Source organism: Aptenodytes patagonicus, chromosome W (assembly GCF_965638725.1).
Source record: "Aptenodytes patagonicus chromosome W, bAptPat1.pri.cur, whole genome shotgun sequence".
NCBI classification, from domain to species: domain Eukaryota; kingdom Metazoa; phylum Chordata; class Aves; order Sphenisciformes; family Spheniscidae; genus Aptenodytes; species Aptenodytes patagonicus.
The window spans coordinates 22,713,858-22,727,374 of NC_134981.1; the positions used below are offsets into that span (position 1 = coordinate 22,713,858).

The following is a 13,517-nucleotide window of genomic DNA, read 5'->3' on the forward strand; positions in this document are numbered from 1 at the left end:
AGCAACATAAGTGTGCAAATGTGGCAATTGCACGGCTACTTTATAAACTGTCAGTCTTCTGCCCAACAGCTGGAAGCTGCTAATGGGGTGGGAAAAAAAATCATAAATGCATTGTATAAATATAATAGGCTTTCTTGTGTTCTAACATGGCTTTAAGACGTTAGGTGTGAAGTCCAATCTATATTCCTTTTAAAATAAACAAACATGAATGCTCTTGCAGTTTTAACTATGGCATGGCTAGCCAAGATTTTTCATCCTACAAAGAATAGTGAAGTTGAAAGAATGAAGCCTTTCTCCCCTCCAATACATGAAGCAATACTGTACAAAAAATTGCACAGTCATTTTGCAGTATGACCTCCTAAGTGTGGACAGCAGTGTTAATATTTCAATGAAAATATTTTTTTCCAAAGCAACATTAACGTCATCCTCCCGTTTCCCTATGTACACTTCTTTGTTGATTTAATGTTCCCACCTTCATTGTAAACTAGTTTATTTCATTCAGACCTTTAACAAATAATCAGAATAGCTTCTTTATATCATACCATTTTAATGATTTGTTTTCTGCAACGTTGCTGCTACTTTCCCACTCCTTCCTCCCCCATTGAGAAACTTTCCTGAAGTTGGTATTCAGCTCTCAAGAGGAATGCTGTAGCTTGTGTACAGAGAGCAGATATGAATGTTGTATTAAAATGCTTCAAATGTCTAATCAGCAAGGGTGAAAAGGTATTTAAACTGAAAGATAATGCTGGCACAAAAAACAAGTGAGGAAAAAAGTATAGCCTGGAATTAGAAGAGGCTTCTATTAGAGCAGGGAGGTTTTAGAGCAGCTTTCCAGTCCAAATACAGGGGAGAAAAAAGCAAACTGCTTTTAAGGTGGAGCATGACACATTTATAAAGAGGTGTATATGACAGTAGGGCACTGGAGTCCATAGCCTCAGAGGTCTCTTTCAATCCTTCCTATGTGTTTGACCTGCATAATTAAAGTGTGTGTAATGGAATGAAGGAATGTTTATTTTGAAAAAAAAGTTTGGTCTGAGGGAAGGAGAGGGTAGGTGAAGAGGATGGTAGAAAAGGGCTGTCAAAGAGAAAACAGTCATTTGGAGTGTTCCTCTGCAGCTGAAAAATGAGTGCTTCTCCCTAGGTCTATTTATCTAAAAACAATAATTAAGAAGAAAACTACATTATTCAAGCTTTAATGTAATTTGTTCCAACCTACTTAAACTCACTGGGTTTGAACTCCATCAGCCCTGACAGGTGATCTGGTTTCTTTTATGAGACAAAGTCCTTGGATCTTTTGTGCTTGGAGATATTGCTGATGCTTCTCTTCTATGTCTGTCACTGGTCGTGTCCTTAAGCACTTGGGTTCAGTGGAGTATCCCAGACTGCAGCTATGCAGAATGATAGCTATAAGCTACCAAAAATAAGAGCAAGGGAAGAGAAGGAAGATATTTCTTTTTGCTGCACAGAAGGGAGGCAAGATGATTACAGCACCGGGTAGTGAGTTGTACTGGCTGCTAATGTGCACTGCTGTGAGAGATGTGGCTTGAGGACAGAGACTGATGAGGATCCCTTCACTTACCATATCAGAAAGAGTAGGGGAGAATGGTATTAGCAGCCAAATTTTTCTATGTGAAACAGATGGCCTTCCCACACCAGGTGTACTGGTTTTGACTGGGATAGAGTTAAATTTCTTCATAGTAGGTTCTATGTTTTCGATATGTGCTGAAAACAGTGTTGATACCACACTGCTGTTTTAGCTACTGCTGAGCAGTGCTTACACAGAGTCAAGGCCTTTTCTGCTCCTCACACTGCACTGCCAGCGAGTAGGTTGGAGGTGCACAAAAAGTTGGGAGGGGACACAGCCAGGACAGCTGACCCCAACTGGCCAAAGGGATATTCCATACCATATGACATCATGCTCAGCAATAAAACTGGGGGGGGAAGGTTGGCAGGGGGGCCGCTGCTCAGGGACTGGCTGGGCATTGGTCGATTGGTGGTGAGCAATTGTTTTCATTTGCATCACTTGTCTTTCTTGGGTTTTATTTTCCTCTCTGTTGTTTTTTTTCTCTTTTCCTTACAATATTATTATTATTATATCTTTTTTAATTATTAAACTGTTTTTATCTCAACCCACAAGTTTCTTTCTCACTTTTACACTTCTGATTCTCCCCCCATCCCACCATGGGGCGGGGGGAGTGAGCGAGCAGTTGTGTGGTGCTTAGTTGCTGGCTGGGGTTATACCACAACAGTCCTTTTTGGCGCTCAACGAGGGGCTCGAAGGGTTTGAGATAATGACAGATTTGACCAGAGTGTATTAGAAGGGATTTATATCTGTTAACAGTTGTGGGTCATGATATTAATTTATCTGTTCTCAATATTAGTTTATCATCTGATCTGTGCCATGCTCCCTTTTTTGCTGTACATGTTAAAGACTGGTTTTGGCTTTTGAAGTTTGCTGTGCTCTGTAGCGTTTAGTGATGTTTTGACTGGGAGATTTATTATTAAAACACTGGCCTGGAGCTCAATCTGGTATTTGGGCTCTGTACTGAAGCCATTACTGTACTTCGGGTACCATCTCATGGAGACAATTGACAATTATACTTCTTCCTCTGAGAGGTTTTTTGTGGAGGAAATACAGAATGGCACCTTCACCACTTTCTTCCATGATGTTTTCTCCCTCATTACAATAACTCTCCAGTATCTTGAACATCCTTGGGTAGTTAAAATACTTCTATTGGCATTTCTTAGGAATATTGTTTCAGCTTTTTCTAAGGTTAACAAGCAATTTAGGAATATGACCCAAGCCCCGCGACAGTATGGTCATGGGTGGCAAGGCATGTGGGAGAATATGGGCAGGTATCTAGAAAACGTCTCACCTCCAATGGTCTGGAAATTTACTCCTGAACAAGTGCAGGATCCTGATGAAGTGATAGAATGTTTGAGAAAAAAAAAAAAAATGCCCTGGCTATTCCAAAGAGGCACGACTTATCACACTGTGCTGGGGCCTGGCCAGCACCTACCAAACACTGCTCAATATTATGCAGCACCCTCAAGGAGAAGAGAGGGTCTCTGGATCTGAAAACATACCAACAGGCACTATGGCTAAACCAGAGACCCAGCCCTCAACTATATCAGTCACCCCTATAATTAAAAAGAAACAATCAAAGCAGAAGTCAACTCGTTTAGTAAGGGATGAAGAAGCTTCTCCTAAGAGGGAGCAGGAGAGAGAATCAGAAGAGCAGCCTGTTCTGCAGCAGAGCAGTCACAAGAACAGGAGGAGGAAGAGACCGAAATCATAAATGAGACAGAAACCACCCGATCCCTATCCCTGAGTGAGCTGCGAGATATGCAAAAAGTTTTCAGCTGTCAACCAGATGAGCAAATTCTCGGCTGGTTACTCCGATGCTGGAATATTGGGGCCAACAGTCAGGAATTAGAGGGTAAGGAAGCCCGGCAGCTGGGATCCCTTGCTAGGGATAAGGCCATTGACAAAGGGATTGGAAAAGGAGCAGGAGTCCTCAGTCTTTGGCAGCGACTCCTGTTGAGTGTGAAGGACAGGTATTCCCTTCAAGGAAGATCTTGCAAATTCCTGAAGCAAATGGACCACCATTGAGGGAGGTATGCAGTATCTGAGGGAATTAGCCGAGGTGGAGGTGATCTATAGCAACCTGGATGACAACCAGATATCCAAAGACCCGGATGAAATCTGGTGCACGCAGTCCATGTGGCAAAAGTTTATATGAAATGCACCGACGTCATACGCCAAGACCCTGGCAATAATGAGCTGGACAGACACGGAGGCACCAACTATGGATGGATTGGCCAGCCAACTCTGAGAATTTGAAGAGAATCTTGCTTCCTCCCTATGGACCTGTGTCATGGCTGTGGAGAAACTGTCCCAAAAATTGTCCCAGGAATCTAAGAAGGATATGTCTTCCTCACTCATACCAACCAACATCTCAGCTATTAAGAGTCAGCCTTTTTCTGCTCAAGGGAGAGGGTACTGCTGGCGCGCACCATGTGCAACCCTGTGGTTCTTCCTGCGTGACCAGGGGGAGGAAGTGGGATGGTGAACCTACCTGGAGACTAGAAGCTCGGGTACAGGAACTGCAAGAAAAAACAACAGCCAAAAGGCATCCATCCAGGAAAATGACTGCTCCAGTGTCTGTTGGGCAGAGTAGAAGGGCAGATTGTACTTTTGACCCTGATGAAGGGACTTGTGCTCTGCAGTTACAAAAATCAGGTAATGAAGACTCCGACCAGGAATAGAGGGGCCCTGCCTTCGGCCAGGTGGAGGAAAGGGACAGCCGGGTTTACTGGACTGTGTGGATTCGATGGCCTGGCACATCGGACCCACAGGACTATAAGGCTCTAGTGGACACCACTGCACAGTGTACCCTAATACCATCAGATTACAAAGGGGCAGAATCCATCTGTATTTCTGGAGTGACAGGGGGATCCCAAGAACTGTCTGTGTTAGAGGCTGAAGTGAGCCTAACTGGGAATTAATGGCAAAAGCATCCTATTGTGACTGGTCCAGAGGCTCCGTGCATCCTTGGCATAGACTACCTCAGGAGAGGGTATTTCAAGGACCCAAAAGGGTACAGGTGGGCTTTTGGTATAGCTGCCTTGGGGATGGAGGAAATTAAACAGCTGTCCACCTTGCCTGGTCTCTCAGAGGATCTGTCTGTGGTGGGGTTGCTGTGGGTTAAAGAACAGCAGGTGCCAATTGCTACCATGACAGTGCACCGGCGACAATACTGCATGAACCGAGACTCCCTGATTCCCATTCATGAGCTGATTTGTCGACTGGAGAGTCAAGGAGTGACCAGTAAGACTCATTCACCCTTTAACAGTCACATATGGCCAGTGCAAAAATCTAACGGAGAATGGAGGCTAACAGTGGACTATCGTGGCCTAAATGAAGTCATGCCGCCGCTGAGTGCTGCTGTGCCAGACATGCTACAACTTCAATACGAATTGGAGTCAAAGGCAGTCAAATGGTACGCAAGAATTGATATTGCTAATGCGTTTTTCTCGATCCCTTTGGCAGCAGAGTGCAGGCCACAATTTGCTTTCACTTGGAGGGGCATCCAGTACACCTGGAACCGACTGCCCCAGGGGTGGAAACACAGCCCCACCATTTGCCATGGACTGATCCAGACTGCACTGGAACAGGGTGAGGCTCCAGAACAACTGCAATACATTGATGACATCATCGTGTGGGGCAACACAGCAGGAGAAGTTTTTGAGAAGGGGAGAAGAATAATCCAGATTCTTCTGCAAGCTGGTTTGGCCATAAACCAAAGTAAGGTCAAGGGACCTGCACAGGAGATCCAGTTTTTAGGAATAAAATGGCAAGATGGACGTCGTCAGATCCCAATGGATGTGATCAACAAAATAACAGCCAGGTCTCCACCAACTAGCAAAAAGGAAACACAAGCTTTCTTAGGCGTCGTGGGTTTTTGGAGAATGCATATTCCAGGTTATAGTCAGATCATGAGCCCTCTCTATCGAGTGACCCGAAAGAAGAACGATTTCAAATGGGGCCCTGAGCAATGACAATCTTTTGAACAAATTAAACGGGAGATAGTTCATGCAGTAGCCCTGGGGCCAGTCCGGGCAGGGCAAGATGTAAAAAATGTGCTCTATACCGCAGCCGGGGAGAATGGCCCTACCTGGAGCCTCTGGCAGAAATCACCAGGGGAGACTCGAGGTCAACCTCTAGGGTTCTGGAGCCGGGGATATAGAGGATATGAATCCCGTTACACTCCAACTGAGAAAGAGATATTGGCAGCATATGAAGGGGTTCGAGCTGCTTCAGAAGTGATCGGCACTGAAGCACAGCTCCTCCTGGCACCCCGACTGCCGGTGCTGGGCTGGATGTTCAAAGGGAGGGTCCCCTGTACACATCATGCAACTGATGCTATGTGGAGTAAGTGGGTCGCACTGATCGCACAACGGGCTCGAATAGGAAACCCCAGTTGCCCAGGAATCCTGGAAGTGATCATGGATTGGCCAGAGGGCAAAGATTTTGGAATATCGCCAGAGGAGGAGGTGATGTGTGCTGAGGAGGCCCCAACATATCATAAACTGCCAGAAAATGAGAAGCAATATGCCCTGTTCACTGATGCATCCTGTTGTATTGTGGGAAAATATCGAAGGTGGAAAGCTTCTGTGTGGAGTCCTATACGACAAGTTGCAGAAACTGCTGAAGGAGAAGGTGAATCGAGTCAATTTGCAGAGGTGAAAGCCATCCAGCTGGCCCTAAAGATTGCTGAACGAGAAAAATGGCCAGTACTTTATCTCTATACTGCCTCATGGATGGTGGCAAATGCCCTGTGGGGGTGTCTGCAGCAATGGAAGCGGACCAACTGGCAGCGCAGAGGCAAACCCATCTGGGATGCTGCATTGTGGCAAGATATTGCTGCCCGGGTGGAGAACCTGGTTGTAAAAGTCCATCACGTAGATGCTCACATACCTAAGAGTCGGGCCACTGAAGAACACAGAAACAACCAGCAGGTGGACCAGGCTGCTAGAATTGAAGTGGCTCCAGTGGATCATAGAATCATAGAATCATAGAATCATAGAATGGTTTGGGCTGGAAGGGACCTTTAAAGGTTATCTAGTCCAACCCCCCTGCAATGAGCAGGGACATCTTCAACTAGATCAGGTTGTTCAAAGCCTCGTCCAACCTGACCTTGAATGTTTCTAGGGATGGGGCATCTACAACCTCTCTGGACAACCTGTTCCAGTGCTTCACCACCCTCATCATAAAAAAATTCTTCCTTATATCTAGTCTGAATCTACCCTCTATTAGTTTAAAACCATTACCCCTTGTCCTATCACTACAGGCCCTATTAAAAAGTCTGTCCCCATCTTTCTTATAAGCCCCGTTTAAATATTGAAAGGCCGCAATAAGGTCTCCCCGGAGCCTTCTCTTCTTGAGGCTGAACAACCCCAACTCTCTCAGCCTTTCTTCATAGGAGAGGTGTTCCATCCCCCTGATCATTTTTGTGGCCCTCCTCTGGACCCGCTCCAACAGGTCCGTGTCTTTCTTGTGCTGAGGACTCCAGAGCTGGATGCAGTACTCCAGGTGGGGTCTCACCAGAGCAGAGGGGGAGAATCACCTCCCTCGACCTGCTGGCCACGCTTCTTTTTATGCAGCCAGGATCTGGACTGGGAACATAAGGGTGAGCTATTTATAGCTCGGTGGGCCCATGACACCGCAGGACATCTAGGAAGGGATGCAACATACAAATGGGCTCATGATCAAGAGGTGGACTTGACCATTGATACCATTGCACAGGTTATCCATGAATGTAAAGCGTGCACCATAATCAAACAAGCCAAGCGGCTAAAGCCTTTTTGGTATAGAGGACCATGGCTGAAATATCAGTATGGGGAAGCCTGGCAGACTGATTATATCACACTACCACGAACCCACCATGGCAAGCACCATGTGCTTACAATGGTGGAAGCAACTACTGGATGGTTGGAAACATACCCTGTGACCTATGCCACTGCCTGGAATATGATCTTGGGCCTTGAAAAGCAAGTTTTATGGCGACACGGCACCCCTGAAAGAATTGAATCAGACAGCGGGACTCATTTCCGAAACTACCTCATAAACACCTGGGCCAAGGAGCACGGCACTGAGTAGGTGTATCACATCCCCTATCATGCACCAGCCTCTGGGAAAATTGAACGATACAATGGACTGTTAAAAACTACACTGGGAGCAATGGGTGCTGGGACATTCAAACATTGGGATACACATTTAGCAAAGGCCACCTGGTTAGTCAACACTAGGGGATCTGCCAATCGAGCTGGCCCTGCCCAATCAAAACCCCTGCACGCTGTGGAAGGAGATAAAGCCCCTGTAGTACATATAAGGAAGTGGCTGGGAAAAACAGTCTAAGTTATTCCTTCCTCAGGAAAGGGCAAACCTATTCATCGGATTGTTTTTGCTCAAGGACCTGTGTGCACTTGGTGGGCAATGCAGAAGGATGGGGGAGTCCAATGTGTATCTCAAGGTGATTTAATCCTGGGTGAAAATAACCCGTGATTTGAGTTGTATGATGGCAGTGTTACATGATGCTGTATGTCACCACTGCTGTGGCCACCATATGTCAAAGGTATTATAGCGGGAACCTCTTGCTGCTAGCCAGGCTAGAGGCAAGAGGAGGAATTCATTGCAATGTTAAAACTTATGGCCTAGTCCAAAGGGACCAGGGGTGGAGACTGGAATGGATATACCTTTAAATTGTTATAACCCATTATTTGAGTTACATGTTATAGGAAGTACTATAGCAGGAACCACCTGAACCAATGGAGGATGAACCTCACAAGAAGCAGTGCAAGTGCAGGAGTGACCCCACTTGAACTGGTTTTGGTGCCCAAAAACTCCACACAACATACCACCTCTCCTGTCCTGAGTGACCACCATAACAGATGGAGCCCAAAGTCATAGACCAAATGAACTCAGTGAACATTTTATGGATATTTATGGACATTTCACAAACATTTTACGGGGGAAGGGGTGGTTAATGAGGATGTATTGGATAGTGTGAGACCTGAGCATGACGTAAATGGTATGGAATAAGGGGTGGAGAATGTGCTGGGTTTGGCTGGGACAGAGTTGATTTTCTTCATAGTAGCTAGTATGGGGCTATGTTTTCGATTTGTCATGAAAGCAGTGTTGATAATACAGGGATGTTTTAGCTATTGCTGAGCAGTGGTTACACAGCATCAAGGCCTTTTCTGCTTCTCACACTGCCCTGCCAGCGAGTAGGTTGGAGGTGCACAAAAGTTGGGAGGCGACACAGCCAGGACAGCTGACCCAAACTGGCCAAAGGGATATTCCATACCATAAGACATCGTGCTCAGCAATAAGACTGGGGGGAAGTTTGGCAGGGGAGCCGCTGCTCGGGGAGTGGCTGAGCATCAGTCAGTTGGTGGTGAGCAATTGTTTTCATTTGCATCACTTGTCTTTCTTGGGTTTTATTTTCCTCTCTCTTTGTTATTTTTTTTCTCTTTTCCTTACAATTTTAAAATTATTATTATTATCTCTTTTTAATTATTAAACTGTTTTTATCTCAACCCACGAGTTTCTTTCTTACTTTTACCCTTCCGATTCTCCCCCCATCCCACCACGGGGGAGCGAGTGAGTGAGCAGTTGTGTGGTGCTTAGTTGCTGGCCAGGATTAAAACACGACACCAGGCTAAATCTTAGCAGCCTAGTCTTCTAGATTAGGCGTTTTTCTAATGCTTAGCAAAAGGAAAATTTCTGATTGTGGTGGGTTGACCCTGGCCAGCAGCCAAGCACCCACCCTGCCTCTCGCTCGCTCACCTCTCCCATGAGACAGGGAGAAAATTGAAGGAAGGTAAGAAGACTCATGGATTGAGATAATGACAGTTTAATAGGGAAAGCAAAAGCCACACATGAAAGCAAAGCAAAAAGAGGAATTCATTCACTACAAAATATATATAGCAAAGTGCTATAAGAAGGAGTCCTGTCTGCATTCAGATTTGTCTCTAATAAATAACTTTGTAGATTGTAGTCTTCTTGTCCCCAGAGTCAGTGACAATGTATTTGTCATCGACAGAGATATCGCAGCTAAGCACAGATGAGGATTTTTTCGACTATAAGAAAAAAAAAATTATTTTCAATCCATAAAAAGACTTAAAGATTAATCAGAAAAGTTTACAGAGGGAATGCATGGGAAGGCTCATTTAAATATCTGCATCGTAGATTCAGAGTGGAAGTGAAAGAATGGCAGCTTTTGTTACAAGACTATTTCTCCAAATTTGTCTCACCCCAGAATGCGGTTTGCCCTCTTGGCTGCCAGGGCACACTGCTGACTCCTATTGAGCCTGCTGTCAACCAGCACCCCCAGATCCCTTTCTGCGGGGCTGCTCTCCAACCACTCCTCTCCCAATCTATACTTGTGCCCAGCGTTACTCCATCTCAGGTGCAGAATCCGGCATTTCGACTTGTTAAATTTCATGCCATTGATGGTTGCCCAATGCTCCAATCTATCTAGGTCCCTCTGCAAGGCCTCTTGTCCCTCAAGAGAGTCACCAGCACCTCCCAGTTTAGTATCCTCAGCAAACTTGCTAATGGTGCATTCAACTCCTGCATCCAGATCATTGCTAAATATATTGAACAGAAATGGCCCTAGAATTGAGCCCTGAGGAACACCGCTGGTGACCAGTTGCCAGCCAGATGTAGTCCCTTTCACTACAACCCTTTGAGACCTGCTCATCTCACAGTTGGACAACTTGTCCAGAAGGATACTGTGAGGGACAGTATAAAAAGCCTTACTAAAATGACTGATGTCTGGAAAGTTGAAATCTCCCATAAGGACAAGGGCTACGGATCCAGAGATTTCTCTTAATTGCCTATAGAATAACTCATCAGTGCTAACATCCTGGCTGGGTGATCAGTAGTAGACACCCACTGTGACAGCTGCTTTGTTTCCCATCCCCCTAATCCTCACCCAGAGGCTCTCAACCACATCATCCCTAACTGTAAGGGCTGTACAGTCACACCTCTCCCTTACATACGGTGCCACTCCTCCACCTCGCCTGCCCTGCCTATCCCTCCTGAACAGCCTGTAGCCCTCCATCCCAGCACTCCAGGCGTGGGACTCATTCCACCAAGTCTCACTAATACCAATGACATCATAGCTCTGGGAGCTGACCAACGCTTCCAGTTCATCCTGTTTGTTTCTCATACTGCGTGCATTGGTGTACAAGCATTTCAGATGTGCTCCTAAGCCCTTAGTGCTCCCTGGAGCAGCATAAATGCTCCCTGGAGCATTGTCACCCTCAGGCAGTGCCATGCCAACCCTTGGCTTACCTTCAGCTCTCCTGTTGGTATCCCCTTCCCCCATCGATCCTAGTTTAAAGCCATCTCAATCAGTCCTGTCAGTTTATGAGCAAAGAAGTGTTTCCCCCATTGGGACAGGTGGATCCCATCAGGCCCCCAGATGTCTCTCCCAGCCCCCAGCTTTTAGGCCGTTTTGCCTGGGGCTCAGTGTAACTGTGTGATTGCGCTGTGCATCCCTCTGAGCTCTTCGGGGCTGCAGGCACTGCTGCATGGGCACTTTCTGCTCACCTCTGTGTGCACTTGGACCTGCACTTTTGGGTGGCTGCAGGCCTCTCCCGTCTCTCTCCCTGGTTTTGTTGAACTTCTCCGCACTTGGATGTGTGCCTTTCCCTAGCTGGCATTGCAGCCAGGCTTTTTCCCTGGTGCACACCTTTCCTTCCAGGCTGACTGTGCCCAGCAGTCTCAGGTTCCCTGTGGCACCCACCTCCCCAGGGAGCAGCTTGCCAGGGGGCTCAGCACCCTGTCCACCCCGCTATCCCGATTCCCTGGGCAGCCTCCTCAGTGTCTGCCCATGCTGCTGAGGGGGCTAGGAGGCCGGTCCCCGCCGCAGCCCCCACGTGTCTGTGCCATGGCGCAGCATCCCGTCCTTCCTGCCCACCATTTTCTCTCCTCTCAGGTGAGGTGAGGCGAGGAGCCGTGAGGCGAAGCGGCGGGCAGCTGCCTCTGTCTCCCTCCCCTTCTCCTCAGATGCCCTTTGCTGCCGCTGCTGCAGGGTTATTATTATAGTATATGGCCGCTACCTCCCCCCACGCCGCTCACTGCTCCGCGGCTGTGCAGGGCCTTGGCCCCGCTCCGCGCCTGGCCGCCGCCCAAGTCCCTGCTGTGAGAGGAGCACCAGGCCCCGCCCGCACGGGGGGGACACTAACGGCCGGCAACACCAACAGACGGGCACGCCAACGACTTCCCCTCAGCGCCGCGGGCGGTGGCAGCTCTGCGCCTTGGGGGGCGCTAACACCGCCTGGCCCCGGCCCTGCCCGCGGCTGCGGCGGCCGTCGGAGCACGGCCTGCGGCGGGGCGGGCGCTGCCCTAGCTCCCAGACAGCTGGGGAACGTGGGGCTGCGGATTATTGCAGACTAAGCAGTCTGGCTCAGCAGCAGCGGGCGGGGGTAGCAGGCGGGCGGGCAAGTAGGGGGAGCGTGTATGTGTAAGGAGGGGATGGGAGGAGAGGGGGGTGAGCTGACAGCCAGCCAGCCAGCTACCATCAGAATTAGCTCATTGTTCAATATAACCAGCACTGGCAGCCAAAACCCATCCTGAGAGAGAGGGAGAGAGACTTTCCCCCAGTCACCCCCACCCCTTTTTCTTTTTTTCTTGAAGGCTACACTTTGGAAGAGGTGCAGTCATTCTTCCCACACCCCCTACCCTCTCTCCACTCCCCCAACTATAAATTCCATTCTGTAGCATGCTGCCCTTTTTTAAATCCACATTTGTGTTTCAGATCATGTAGAAAGGACAGAAAGTGAGCAGAGAGCTGGGGCTTTTGTCTGTAAGTATATGCAATTCCAATCCACAGTTGTGTTTGGGTTTTTTTGTTTGTGTTTTTGTTTTTTTAATTAATTCTCTCCTTGTTTCTTTGCCTTTCCTTTCTCCCTTAGCTGGACTTTGCTGCAGCTTGACTTGCCCCCCCCCCCCCCCCCAGTGCACATTTTCAAATAGGCTTTCTTAAAGAAGATGAGAAACGTGCAGTATATATATTTAACTGTTTGTCTTTATCCTTTAAGGCTGGTTTTCTAGGCTGAGGATTTTTCTGCACATATTCAAGGGAAGATGTGAAGTGGTTTTCTAAATCTGTTGGGATTTTTTTTTCTGCTCTTGCACTTCAAAAACACCAAAATGCATTTTTGAACATAATGCACTTTGCTTTTTTAGCATGCATGAAAGGCTCTCAGGTTTTCCGTCTCTTCTTCTCCCTTGTAAAACGAATCTCCCTCTTCTCCGCCCTGTCACTGGATTCCTCTCAGGCTGCTGGGGTTTATTTTTAGAAAGCAGTAATTCTTGCAACAGCTTTCTGCATTTTTGCATATGCAGCAGTTAAATTTTGTGTGGTTCTTTTGGAAAAAAAAAACCCACACAATAAAACAAATGCATTTTGGTGTACATTTAGTGATGTGCTTTCTTCCAAATGTTTCTGTGTACACCTATAGATATAAGTTTGCAATTTTCTGTCCTATCTGTATGTATGTGTTTGTATGTAAATATATGACTCATACCTAATTATATTTCATACATACACACTATAGGTAAGAAAACTATAATCAATAGAAGAAAACTTTAATTTTTGTCACTATATGAAAACTGATAAAGGAGTTATGCTACAAATACAGTCAATTAAGAGAGTAGTATTTTAAGGTGCCATTTAAATGAGAGAGCACCTACTCTTTTTTTCTCCCTCCCTATTTAAAGTAGGAGTGTGTATGTGTGGAATAAAGGGAGAGAAAACTGTAGGTTATGTAATGCAGTGTAATTTCCAAAAATGCCTACTCTCTGGGCCATTGCATTGTGAAAGCCTGACACTATTATACTTGTTTCTTAATTGCAAAACCCCCAACACTTTGTAGCATGCCTGGGAACAATGGACCACCTTTACGGTAAGCATAGGATGATGGATTTTTGTCCACTTGGG

The 13,517-nt window shown here is 46.8% G+C and overlaps 1 protein-coding gene across 1 annotated transcript in view; it reads left to right on the forward strand.

Annotated features, from left to right (window-relative positions):
• The first annotated feature begins 12,359 nt into the window (after nucleotides 1–12,359).
• The window catches only part of LOC143172267 (neuronal regeneration-related protein-like), a 42,072-nt gene continuing 40,914 nt past the window's right edge, over nucleotides 12,360–13,517 (forward strand). Inside the window, exon 1 of the mRNA XM_076361489.1 lies at nucleotides 12,360–12,380. The gene's annotated coding sequence lies outside the window, so the exon portion shown is untranslated. The remainder of the gene's footprint in view (nucleotides 12,381–13,517) is intronic.